This window comes from Canis aureus, chromosome 7 (assembly GCF_053574225.1).
Source record: "Canis aureus isolate CA01 chromosome 7, VMU_Caureus_v.1.0, whole genome shotgun sequence".
Taxonomy (NCBI): domain Eukaryota; kingdom Metazoa; phylum Chordata; class Mammalia; order Carnivora; family Canidae; genus Canis; species Canis aureus.
The window spans coordinates 50,529,188-50,542,439 of NC_135617.1; the positions used below are offsets into that span (position 1 = coordinate 50,529,188).

The following is a 13,252-nucleotide window of genomic DNA, read 5'->3' on the forward strand; positions in this document are numbered from 1 at the left end:
AATGTCTTGTTGAATGAGTAATGAATCACATTATTCCATTGTTAGGACTATTTTGATTACAAGGACAGAAAAACAATTTAATCAAAATAGGGAAATATTACTAGTATAACCAAATGATGAAAAAGGAAGGGATCTTATTCCTTCTTTCCTCTTTACTATCCTCTGTGTGGTAATTTTCCTCAAGATGGGTATCCCTAGGAGCTTAGAATGTTACCCCAATCATCACTACAATCACAACCTCATGTCAGAAAGAAAATAGTTGTTTTTTCTTGAGCTTTAGTTAGAAAAAAACAAGTGGAGAACTCTAAGCAGCCCAGTTTTAATATGTATACAAGCCAGAGACTAGAGGGCAGTGGTTGTGAATGGACTTTCACAACAAAATTACATGGACAAAATATGAAACAAATAGTTCCCCCAAAAAGACTGCATTCCCAGCATGAGAAAGAATTGATGTACTCTAGTCATAAACTTACACATAAATATTATGTGTAAATATCAAATATCTGGTGGTCTAAAAAGTGAGTATTATCCCTTTCTACTAACATTGGTTTAATATGTGCTTGAATTTTCTGTAGCCTGAAGATTTTCCTCTTATTAAATAGGAAAACATTTTATTTACATTTTTTTTGCTCCCTGAATAGGATGGCTAATAGCATAACTAATAGAACTTTCAGTTTTACTATTATTCCACTGCTACCATACAGAGAAAGATAGTTCATAAGCATCAACTTTTCCCCTTTTCTTCTTGAAAGAACATTTCCAGGGACATTTAAAATAAGTCTTTGTGGAGGAATAACTAGTTACTTAGTGTAACAGAATTTTAGAAGTGTGTTATGTCTGAGATTTCAATTAAATAACTGAACAAAAAACCAAAATTTCTGATTGAATGCACATGCATTATTGATAACACCTGCATCTATATTTAATCAAATATTCTAAGAGAATCACACAGCACTTCAAATCTTGATTGACTCATAATTTAATGCTTCTTCATGTAGCATCAAATGTAACTTCAATTTTAAAATGTCCTACAAATTATATATTTGAAATTTTAAAGCACTCATAGTCAGCTAAATGTTATCTATTCTACTGAAGAAGATTGGAACAGAGAATCTGAAAAATTAACTTTTCTTAAACTTTGGAATTCATGTGCTTATTCTGAAAAGAGAATTACCTCCTCATTTTATTGGTTAAGCAAAAATTAAATTTTACCTTGTATTGCCTGAATGTGCAGAGTCTGGGGAATCATGCATTTCACTTGCATTGACTAAGTGTCTAGGAAAAGAATTGCATTTGACTTCACAGTAAAGAAAACTCCAAGGGTTTACCTGTATGTGGGGGGAGGAGGGAAGGGCGGGGTGAGGGTTGTGTTCCAAGCAATAAGAAATCTGAGTGGTATACAAATCAGAGCTGGCAACAAGGTGCTATCAGAGACCCAGGTTCCTACTCCCACTCTTAGCCCGTAGCATTCACGTTTATGATTCCAAATACTAGATAACCTCCAGGAAGAAGAGATAGTGATAAAGACAAAGGAGTGATACCTATCTCAGGAAAGTAAAAATTCCCAGAAAAACTCAATAGATGGCTATTCACATACTATTGGCCAGAATTATGTAACATACCCATCATTAGCTTCAAGTATTGCTTAGAAATATCATTTGTTGGGATCCCTGGGTGGCGCAGCGGTTTGACGTCTGCCTTTGGCCCAGGGCGTGATCCTGGAGACCCAGGATCGAGTCCCACGTCAGGCTCCTGGTGCACGGAGCCTGCTTCTTCCTCTGCCTGTGTCTCTGCCTGTCTCTCTCACTGTGTGCCTATCATAAATAAATAAAAAAAATAAAATAAATAAAATAAAAAAAAAGAAATATCATTTGTTTTAGGCTGGACCCATACAATCAGAGTTCTCTTAACTAAAAAAAATGGGGGGCATGGAATGTGAATAGTGTTCGGCAGAGTGTAACATGTGTTATGATTGTATTAATCATCAGACAAATGGAACTGGAGGTAAAGCCTACAAAGTTACCAGAGCTTTGTGGTGTATAATCATACTTCAAGGAACCCACCGAGCTCAGTTCCTCTAATAGAGGTAAAACAATGATCAAATACAACTCAGTCAAAATTTTGTTTGTGTCAGAAGTAGCCAGACATTAATGTATCTTCAAGAAACCTAAGGTGAAGGAGGTGGTTTCTATATGCAGTGATTTATGCAGAGTGGATCTATCTCCTTTGGAACTCTTGTAAAGCATAGAAAAGACTTTCTGGAGCACCTGAGTGGCTCAGTTGGTTAAGCGTCTACCTTTGGCTCAGGTCATGATCCCGGAGTCCTGGGATGGAGTCCCATGTCGGACTCCCTGAGCAGCAAGGAGTCCGCTTCTCCCCCTTTTTTTTCCCTCTGCCCTTCCCCCACCAATAGTGCACACACACACTGTCTCTTTCTCAAATTAATAAATAAAATCTTAAAAAAAAAAAAAAGACAAGACCTCTCTTCCTGCTTCAATGAAAAGCCTCTATTGTTTTGTCTGTTTTCTAGTTGTCAAAGTAACAGTTCAGAAAACCATCAAACCTACTTTTCCTTGGAAATAAGCTATAGCCCCTACGATTTTTCACTCCCAGCATTGTCAGGAGTTTGTTCACCTACACACACAGCCACACATGCCCTCAGAGTGGCTGGGGAAGGCCTGGCCCTCTGAGGCAAATTGTGCAGGCTCCACTCCCTGCACTGAGTGAGTAACAGGACCAGAAAGCAGAAGGACAGAACTCTGCCTTCCTTTTCTTTTCTTTTTTTTGTTTTGTTTTGTTTTGGTTTGGTTTGTTTTTTTTAGATTTTATTTATTTGAAAGACAGTGAGAGAGGGGGAGAGAGAGGGAGAAAACAGACTCCTTGCTGAGCAGGGACCCTGACACGGGGCAGAGCTCCATCCCAAGACCCCAGGATCTTGACCTGAGCCAGAGGTAGACGTTTCATTGATTGAACCACCCAGGCGCCCCAGAACTCTGCCTTTCTAAAAGCTTGCCTAGACTTGTTTTGTAGCAAACATCTGGTTGCAAACAAGATGGGAATGAGAAGGAGGAGCCAATGTCAGGTTTCTTAGAAATTTCTTATAAATTGGTTCTATGTCTCAAGCATAATTTCTCTCTTGTAAATGCAGGGATTGAGAATGCTGAGCCTCAAGTCAAATCTTCACACAGTCGGTTGTCAAAGCAAGACAGAAAATTGAGGAACAGAAGTCCTACATCATGTTTTTCCTGCAGACATATGGTAAGAATAAGTGATATGTTTGCTGCTGTTTGCTGCCCTTCCCTGAAGGTCTCAAAGGCAAATATCATAGGACTATGACTTACAAAACATGTTTTACAGTTACCAGGAAAAAAAAAAAAAGAGAAATCCTGTTAGGGACTCTATAAAGTACACTGGTATGGGTACCTGATACCAGACTAAAAATACAGCTAATTTAAAGACCCAGTTGCCATACACACTGACAACTGCTAAACATCCAGTCTCTCATCTGGACCACAAATTCATCTTCTTGTATGATGGACTTATCTTCGATGTTAAGAATTTTATTTATCAATTAACCCTGTAAATTCTCTGGAAAATTTACATGTTCCTGATATGAGAGCCCTTATTACAACATTCTTATAATAATAAAATTTGGAAGCAAATATGCCTATTTCCAAAACAATGAAGTATATACATATATTTAAAGAAATGCTGTAATTATATATGTATTGATGTTGAAACTGTTTTCATAAAAGTATATGTATGTGTTGGTTGACACCATATAAAATACAAAATACTAATTGAAGTGTAAATAAGGTTATTTCTAGGTGAGTATTATGGAAAATTTTCATTTGTGTCTTTAAACTGTTACATATTTTATAATCTGAAAATGAATATACTTATAAAAAGAAAATAGGAAATAAAATCATTATGCAAGTGCATAAAGAGAGCCACACCTTGAGAAACATTTCTTGAAATAAGTGAAAACCAAAAAGTAATTCATTTCAATAGATAGAAAACATTCTAATATCTTACCTAAAGGTATTTACAAATAAAAATAAATGAGAAAGGATCTTCATTTTAAATGATGTTTTTATATTCAATAATATTGTCAACATTATTTTTACATTAAATACATTAACTTTTTACATTAAATACATTAACTTTATCTCACAAACATCCACAGGAAGAACAGTTTTATCATGCTATTTCTACTGGAAATATTTAGATTTCAGTTTTAATTAAAAATAATCTCTAAGCTTAAAGATAAGTAGACAAGTTTGATTCATACAGTGAGAATAAAAAAGCTGCCCACTTCTGTCTTTTGGCCATACTAGACCCACTGCTTAAATAAAAACAAAGAAAAGACCTCTTTTTCCAAAAAGGATGCTAATCAAAGAGGTAGAAACTTTTTTTTTTTTTTCCAGTAATTCTTCACAACTCCACTTTGGGATTCCCCAGTCCTGGGTCTGTTCTAACTTACAAGGATCCATAGTACCAATGACTTATTTTTAAACTCCTTTTCCTAGAATCCATCAAAGTTTATTTATCCTACTGAATTAGTTTCCCAGGGCTACTATTAAAAAGTTCTATATATTGGATGACTTAAAACAACATAAAATTTATTCTCTTATAGTTCTTCAAGCTAGAATTCTCAAATTAAAGTCAAGGCAAGGCCTTTGCCATGCTCCCTCTGAAGCCTCTGAGGATGAATCCTACTTTGCCTCTTCTAGCATTGGGTAGGCCCAAGTGTTCCTTGGTATGTGTCCCCAGTCTCTGCTCTGTCTTCATATAGCCATCTTTTTTCTGTGTGTCACTGTATCTGTCTCTTTTCTTCTTCCTATAAGGACAACAGTCATATTGGATTACTGGCCACCCTAATGACTTCATCTTAATTATGACTGCAAAGACTACTTTCAGATAGGGTCACACTCACAGGTACTTGGGGTAGAATTTCAACATATCTTAGTGGGGGGCACAATTTTACCCATAACACCCGCCTTTGATTCTGTCATATTTATTCAGAGATGGTGAATGGCAACATAAAGAGATGAGCTCATCTGTTCTCCTATGTCAGCAAATATGGACTAGATGCCTGCACTGTTATGTGCACTGGGCTAACAGAAACCTTAGAAAGACAATCCTTATATTTTCCCCTTGAAGACACTCAAGGACAAAAGAGAATGAATGCCACCCCCAGCTGCCTAAGGATGTAATATAGAGCAGTTTGCAAAGACTCTACATGAAGCTTCATGAATTATTTTTAATGATATCTGTTTTATACTGTATGCTTATTTCAATAGAAGAACATTTTAAGTTACAAACAAAAATTTGTAAATGTCTTTTTTTTTTTTTTTTAAAGATTTTATTTATTTATTCATGATAGTCACAGAGAGAGAGAGAGAGAGAGGCAGAGACACAGGCAGAGGGAGAAGCAGGCTCCATGCACCGGGAGCCCGACGTGGGATTCGATCCCGGGTCTCCAGGATCGCGCCCTGGGCCAAAGGCAGGCGCCAAACCGCTGCGCCACCCAGGGATCCCTGTAAATGTCTTAATAGAGAATGGTGCTGTTACAGCAAAACACCATGGGTTAAATGAGAAAAGTCCTCTTGATGGGAGTAGAGTGCATGAGAGTCACAGATTTGAATTCATCACTTTCCACTTGTCTGGACAAGTTACTTAATTTCTCATTGTCTTCCTATCTGTTAATGAGAGTGATACTTGTCCATTGCATTGTAGGAGAATTAACTGAAGTGATAAATGTAAAGTACTGGTCATATCTCTTGATAGCTAAATCATACTCCAACATGGTAACAATAATTATTAACAGTATTAGAGTCATAATGAATTGAAAAGAGCTAACATTGCCTATTGGACTCAGCATCCTGGACATTTCTTTGGTGTCACAATATTACAAGAGCCCAGACTTGTCCCAATATGTGAGTATCAATGTTAGCTCTGTTACTTTATCATGCATGACTCTCTCATAAGGGATTTCCTTTCTGAGACAGGAATCATTTCATTCTCTTAGTAGTCTGAAAGATTCTCCCAAGCTCATTTAGCATTGTAGCAAAATTCTTACCAGAGGATTAATAGTAAAGAATGTTAATTAATTATGTACTTATTTACTTTACTATCAGGTTTTTTATTTTTAACAAAGTCCCAACCAAATGTTCATGATCAATTCATGCTACACTGTTGTCCAAAAATGCTTTCTTTTATCATAATATTACATTCTTACTTTTTATTTTTTAAGTCTCTTTATTTCCTTGAGCATTATGTTTTATTTTTTTAAGATTTATTTATTTATTTATTTGAGAGAGAGAGAGAGAGAGAGAGAGCAAATGAGCACAAATAGGAGAGGCAGAGGGAGGAGAGAGAATCTGAAGCAGACTCCATGCTGAGCTTCAAGTCCAATGCAGGGCTTGAACTCATGATCCTGAGGTCATGACCTGAGTCAAAGAGTCAGAGCCTAACTGACTCCAGCACCCAGGTGCCCCCTTTGAGCATTTTAAATACTTGATGAGCCCATGCCCCTTATTCCCTGGTGCTCAAATTCTCCTGTTGATTACACCTTATAGCTCTCATTTAGAAAGCTTTATGTCTTGAATCTTTTAGAATCTTTGTGAATTCAAGATGCTCTTCTTAGGAATCCCATATGCTGTATACTGGAAATATTGTCCTTTTTCAACTGTTCAGGACAGGGTCCCTATGGATTGTAAATATTCTTGTATTAATTTCTTGGTTTGGGGATGCCCACATCACATGAGTAGTGTGAAATTGGATCTCATGTCCACAGTATGGGCCTGAAAGCCCAATTGTCTGTGAGCTACACTTTTTTCCAACGAGAATCCAGGTAGTCTGGAATTTTTTTCAACTTCTTTGGTTTCTCATCACTGGGCTACACCACGCCTATACAGATTTCCAAGACCTTAAGAGTGGAAGCCCTTCCAATATGATGGGTCTACTGAGAAATAAGAGCTCTCTCCTATGTACTATTTGCCTATTCTTTCTCCCTCCTTTGGAAAATGAACTCCCTTGAGGCTGGTCTTGGCAGTTACCTCTTTTGAGCCAGACATATTATAAAATTAAAAGAACAAATAAACAAATATTATGCCTACAGATTTGGATTTCTTCTTGGCCTTTTGACAAAGATCAAGTGAAGCTGACAGATTTGAGTGCTCTGTGCCCCACTGCATTTATATCTAGAGGGAGTATGTTTACTCCAGTGCGGTATGCATTGATTTAAAATAAGCAATGTGAATGTGGATATTCCAGGCATTATGATACACCGGTAAGGAAGATACTTTCATTTCTTGTGAAGAAGAATTGGAGACCTTAGCTTCTTGACAAAAGCGGAACTACATTCTATATGTACAGAGGCCAACTATTCTGCTTACATCAGGAAGAACTTTTTGCACTCCTAGATTCAGGTGAGCATAAGAGAAAAGAAAGCAAACTTCTGGCAAACTGATATCGGCAACTTGCTCCCATTTCATGATATTTCTTTGAGATTCATTCATCTTTAAAAAAGATTATGTTCTAGGGATGCCCGGTTGGCTCAGTGGTTGAGCATATGCCTTTGGCTCAGGGCATGACCCGGGATCGAGTCCTGCATCGGGCTTTCAGCATGAAACCTGCTTCTCCCTCTGCCTATGTCTCTGCCTCTCTCTTTGTCTCTCATGAATAAATAAATAAATAAAATATTTTTAAAAAAGAATATTATATTCTAGAACTCCTCTCTGCCTTCACAAACAACATATTTACTGGTAATTTTTCCATGATGTTTCTTTTCCTGTATCAGGTTGTTGTGTCAGTCTTGTAGTTAGCTACATATGCATTCAAGTACATACACAATACAAGTATTTTCTCCCTTAGAACATTTCAGGATTTATTTCTTAACAAGTAACTATTCTGGGAGAGATTTAAATATGATGAATCCACTTACTGACATGATTGTCTTCATATGATCAGTTTGATTTAAAAATCAAGAGTATATTGTTATCTTTGTTTTTAGTGAAACATGAATTTTATTTATTTTTTTTTGAAACATGAATTTTAGTACAAAATACATGACGACATAAATATTGACATAATTATCACTTGAATAGTCATGATTTAAGGAGAAAAAAAAAGCCTTTTTATTAACTTATAAATCCCTTTTGTGTCATTTCCTGATTTTATCCTGTTCTGTTCTGCCCTAGAAGGAATAATTATCATAAAATTTTGTGTTTATTATGTCCTTATTGTTATATTTTAATTGAATTTGTATTTATTCCTATTTACTTGTACTATATACTAAGTAATATGTATATTGCATTATATAAATAAGCATAAACAGCTGTAATATACTGTTTAGTTTACAATATTCTTCTGCAACTTGCTTCTTTGCTTTGTATTATGCTCTTCACCTATACTTTTGCATGTGGTTATAATTTATTCATTTTCAGTGATGTAGAGCATTCCATGGTCTCAATTTTTTTAAGCTTTGCTGGACGTTTGGTTTGTTTCCAGTGTTTTTTGATTTTACAAATTGTGCTTCAATGCTCTATTTTTTGTGCATGTATCTGGTGCACATGTGAAAGAATTTCTCTATGGTAGATATTTTAAGAGTCATGCCAGTATTAGGTCATAGATTGCACTAAAAAATATTGGTTGACTCCATGCTGAGGTTACCTAGGGAAGTCTACATTGGCTGGTGCCCTTGGGCAGTTGCTTCAAACGCTGGCTGCCACCTCTTATGCTCCAAGAATAAAAGGGAATCTGATCCGTCGTTCTGTATTTTCCTTTGGTTGTAAGCACACACTAAATAATGTCCTCATTATGATGTCTTCAGAAGCTCTGTGCCTCACCAAAAAGTGCTCTATCACTTGGACATCTACTTTAAGTGCTGACTGCAAAGTGAGTACTTTTGTCCATCATAAATAAGGGTCCTATAGCTACTTGGCGCTGTGGTTCCAGGTAGCCAAGGAGCACAGCATACAGCTTAGAAGAGATTGGTTAAGAGCAGGAGACTGTGGGGAATCTAGGTGGTGTGCTTAAATCAATGTCTTCAAATATCAGGTAGTTTTGTTTATTTGTAGCTGATGTGCACTTTTATTAGCATGAAGGCTTGTTATTAGCATGAAGGCTTGTTATAATTTGCTTTCTGAATATGCGGGCTTCTGCATTATTTTGAAATACTTGTTGTATCAGTAAGAGTTCTCTAGAAAGATAACCAATACTATATCCAGACATACTTCAGAGATACTGTGTATTTCGTTCCAGAGCATCACAATAAAGTGAATACTGCAATAAAGAGAGTCAAATGAGTTTTGTGTTTCCCAGTGTACACAAAAAATGTTTATATTATAGTCTATTAAGTGTGCGATAGACTTATGCCTAAAAAACAAGTACATACTTTAATTAAAAAATACTTTATTGTTAAAAAATTCTGGCTATCATATGATCACCATAACAAATAGAATAATAATGAAAACATTTGAAATGCTGCAAGAATTATCAAAGTGTGACAGAGAGACTCCAAGTGAGAAAATGCTGTTAGGAAAATGACACCAATAGGCTTGTTTGATGTAATGTAGGGATAACAGAGACCTTCATTTTGTAAAAAAAAAAAAAAAAAAAAAGGTGGGGGGAGGGCAGAAACTATGAAGCACAATAAAGTGAGGTGCATTAAAATGAAGTATGCCTTCATTATATGTATATTACATATAATGAGGTTTATTCTAAGGATTTAGCTAATACAATAAGGAGGCTGATAAATTTCAAGTAAAAAAAATACATTTGGTAAGTTGAGGACCCAAGAGAGCCAATGGTAGTCACTGATATAGATTCAGTCTCAGTCTGAAGTCGTGACAATCAGAAGAATGATGGTGTAAGTTCTAGCTCAATGCCCAGCACACTCAAAACCCAAGAAAAGGTGATGTCTCAGCTTGAGTCCCAAGAGCAGAAAAATACTGATATTACAATCAGACAGAAGGGAATTCTCTTGGGGAAGGATCAGCCTTTTTGTTCTTGCCAGGCCTTCAACTGATTAGATGGGGCCACCCACATTAGAGAAGGTAATCTGCTTTCATCAGTCTAGTGAATTATGTTCATCTCATTCAAAAACACTGTCACAAACATACCCAGAATGATGTTATATTTTGCAAGAATGTGCACCTTTCCCATTGGAATAAAAAGAAGATCTGAGTTTTTTTACTCTAAATGTAGTTTCAACTGTTGTACAAGCCTCTTGGTTTTGAGAAATTAATTTTAAACTTTCATTACATATTTGAGTGCATGTACAAGTTCTTTGTTTATGCTGAGTTTTGAGTATATGAAGAATTGATTATGCAAAAGTCGTCATCAAAAACTCAAGAACTGGGATCCCTGGGTGGCGCAGCGGTTTGGCGCCTGCCTTTGGCCCAGGGCGCGAATCCCACGTCGGGCTCCCGGTGCATGAAGCCTGCTTCTCTCTCTGCCTGTGTCTCTGCCTCTCTCTCTCTCTCTCTCTGTGTGACTATCATAAATAAATAAAAATTTAAAAAAAATAGAAAAAAAAACCTCAAGAACTGACATGACAATTGCAAGTGTAGGGAAGATAAAGTTATATTCATGGAAACAAATTCAATATTCCCATAAATATTTTGAAAACATATTATTTGGAAGTTTTGGGTAATTTTAAAATTAAATTTGCTCCAAGATACCTTTTATTTTACTTTTAAAATATTATATTTAAAAAGGGAATCTAATGAACTTTCAAAAATCTAAGCCTCATTACAGATGCTCCTATATTTAAAATTTAGTATATACCATATGTATATTTTCTTTGTTTACATGTGTCATACTTTGAAAATTCTGGAAAGCACTGCTCTGAGTACAATTAAGAATAGAAATTCTATGTTACATGGCATGAGCATAATCTTTACTAGACACTGCCTAATTGTTTTCCAATTTACACTCCAAATAGCAAAGTACTAGTGTTCTTATTCCAAATCTTTGCCAACACTTGACATTTTCATGGTTTTTAATTTTAGCAATCTTTAGAGTGTGCTTTTTAATTTGCATCTCCCTAGTTACCAATACGTTTAATCATCTTGTATTAACTACACTTGCTCTGTTAAACATCCAAATATTTCGCCCACTTTTATTGCTTATCTTTTCCTTATTGATGTATAGCTGTTTATCTTGGATAATAAACTTCTGTAAATTATTTGCAGCATAATTATCTTTTCCCAGTACACTAGTTGGCTTCTGATTCTGATATCTTAATGAGTGATTTTTTAAAACTTAAATTTTATTAATCATTTTCCTTATGTTCTATATTTTTATGTCTTAAGGTATTTTTCTCGTCCTCATTATTCTTGTTCTGTATGCCTTCTAAAAGTTTATGGTCTTGATGTTCACATTTAGGCTTCAATCCATCATGGATTTATTTTGAGTAATTAGATGTGACTCAATTTATTTTGGCATGTGATAAAATATTTTCACCACTGATCTACAGTACAATTCTTTCATAAGACAAATTTCTATATGTTTAGAGCACCATTTTGAGACTCCTCAGTCCATTTATAAATATCGGTATCTCTTCACATAGACTTTACAGTGTTCATTGCTATAGCATTAAAAGAATTCTAAAGATTTTAGGATTTTGATTACAACTGTATTGATTCTGTATGGAGAACAGATCTTTCACCATTGATTTTTCAATACATGAACTTGTTATATCTCTTTATTATTTAGGCATTTTTGAATGCCTGTAAGTAAAATTTTTTCATGAAGTTCTTGAAAATGTCTTTAGATTTGTTCCTATTTTATATTTTATGGTAATATAAATGATATATTATTTAATGAATATATTTTCTATCTGTTGTTGAGGTAGAGAAATTCAGGTGATTCTTGTGGAATGATAATATATTTTAAAAACTTGTACTCTCTCATAGATGTTAAAAATTATCTGTAGATTCTTTGGAGTATTTTATTTATAAATCGTATCATCCAAAATAATGAGTTATGATTCTTCCATTCCAAACTGTATGTGTTTTGTTTCAATTACTGCTTTTATAGTGATGGTCAGATCTCTGATTTTATTTTGTATTTTTCCTGCTTATTCTCTTTCATGGTGTCTTGTTCCTTGGTCTCTGTGTGTGTGTGTGTGTATTTAATTTTTGATAGTGAAATCATATTTTTTTGCAACAATATTATGCAAACCACTTTGAGGCCCATGTGAAAGAAAGTCACTTTGGAGAGGAGATTGTATTTTTTTTTTCTACCAGGCACCTTGGGCTACTTTAAATTTTTAATCTAAAACATATTCAGTACACCAAACTAAGGTGAATTTGGACGAAAAATCTGCTTGAGAACCATTTAATAAATATTCGAAGTTTCTGTAGTCTTTCTGCCCAGCAGCAGAGTTTGAAACAATTTTTCTTATAGTTTTCCAGAGTTGGCTGTTTAATTCCAGTTTACTCCTATTCCATTGAGAAATCCTACCTTTGCATGTAGTTTCTTATCAGACCTGCCATCCCGGGGGGCCCTGGCATTGTCTCCTGTCCCTCAAGCCCTGGGATCAGTCCTGTCTTCATGCAAACACCAACATCAGTGCTCAGCTTCCCATGCTGGGTGTCTATTTTTAGTACAAGTCCTTTGAGTATTTCTTGCTTAATTTCTAGCTTATTGATGCACCAGAGACATTTTAAAATATTGTATTCAACATTGTTTAGATTTCTTTTTAGTTTTTTTTTTGGGGGGGGGGGCATTAGGAGATTATTCACAGTAGCCATTCAACCAGACATAGAAGGACGAATATTTTTTTCAGTGCTATTGCTATTTGTCCTTTATCCCATTTATTTCAGCTTTCAAGTAGCCACCCTGATCTAGGAGAACTTTTTTATTACTTCAGGCACATCAATGGGCAGAATTGGCTGCTCTTTTCAGAACAATGAGTTAAAGAAGTTGTGGGGTTGGCAGAATTCTGAGATGGCACCATGATTGCCACACCTTGGTGTCCATGCTCCCTATCGCAAGTGAGGACGGGACTGTGAATATGGTAGACTTCATTCTCATGAGTAGGTCACGTTATATGACAAAGGTGTAAAGATTTTGCAGATGTAATTAAGGTCCCAAATCAGTTGACTCTGAGTTAGTCAAAAGGGATATTATTTTGGGCTAGCTTGACCTAGTCATGTGACCCTTTAAAAGGATGTGGCCCTTTCCTGAGAGAAGCAATTCAAAGCATGAGACAGACTGCCCTGCTAATCTTTTTTTTTTT

The 13,252-nt window shown here is 35.6% G+C and overlaps 1 long non-coding RNA gene across 13 annotated transcripts in view; it reads left to right on the plus strand.

Moving 5' to 3' along the window:
- Positions 1-13,252, plus strand: part of LOC144316850 (uncharacterized) — a 138,480-nt gene that overhangs the window by 31,211 nt on the left and 94,017 nt on the right. For 6 of the 13 annotated variants that reach the window (XR_013382691.1, XR_013382686.1, XR_013382688.1 and 3 more), the window contains 2 exons: positions 3,149-3,258; positions 4,637-4,739. This is a non-coding gene — a long non-coding RNA (uncharacterized LOC144316850). Of the gene's footprint in view, positions 1-3,148; positions 3,259-4,636; positions 4,740-4,847; positions 4,939-5,025; positions 5,229-13,252 lie in introns of those variants that run through there. The other 7 variants (XR_013382696.1, XR_013382693.1, XR_013382692.1 and 4 more) reach the window with 2 other exon arrangements.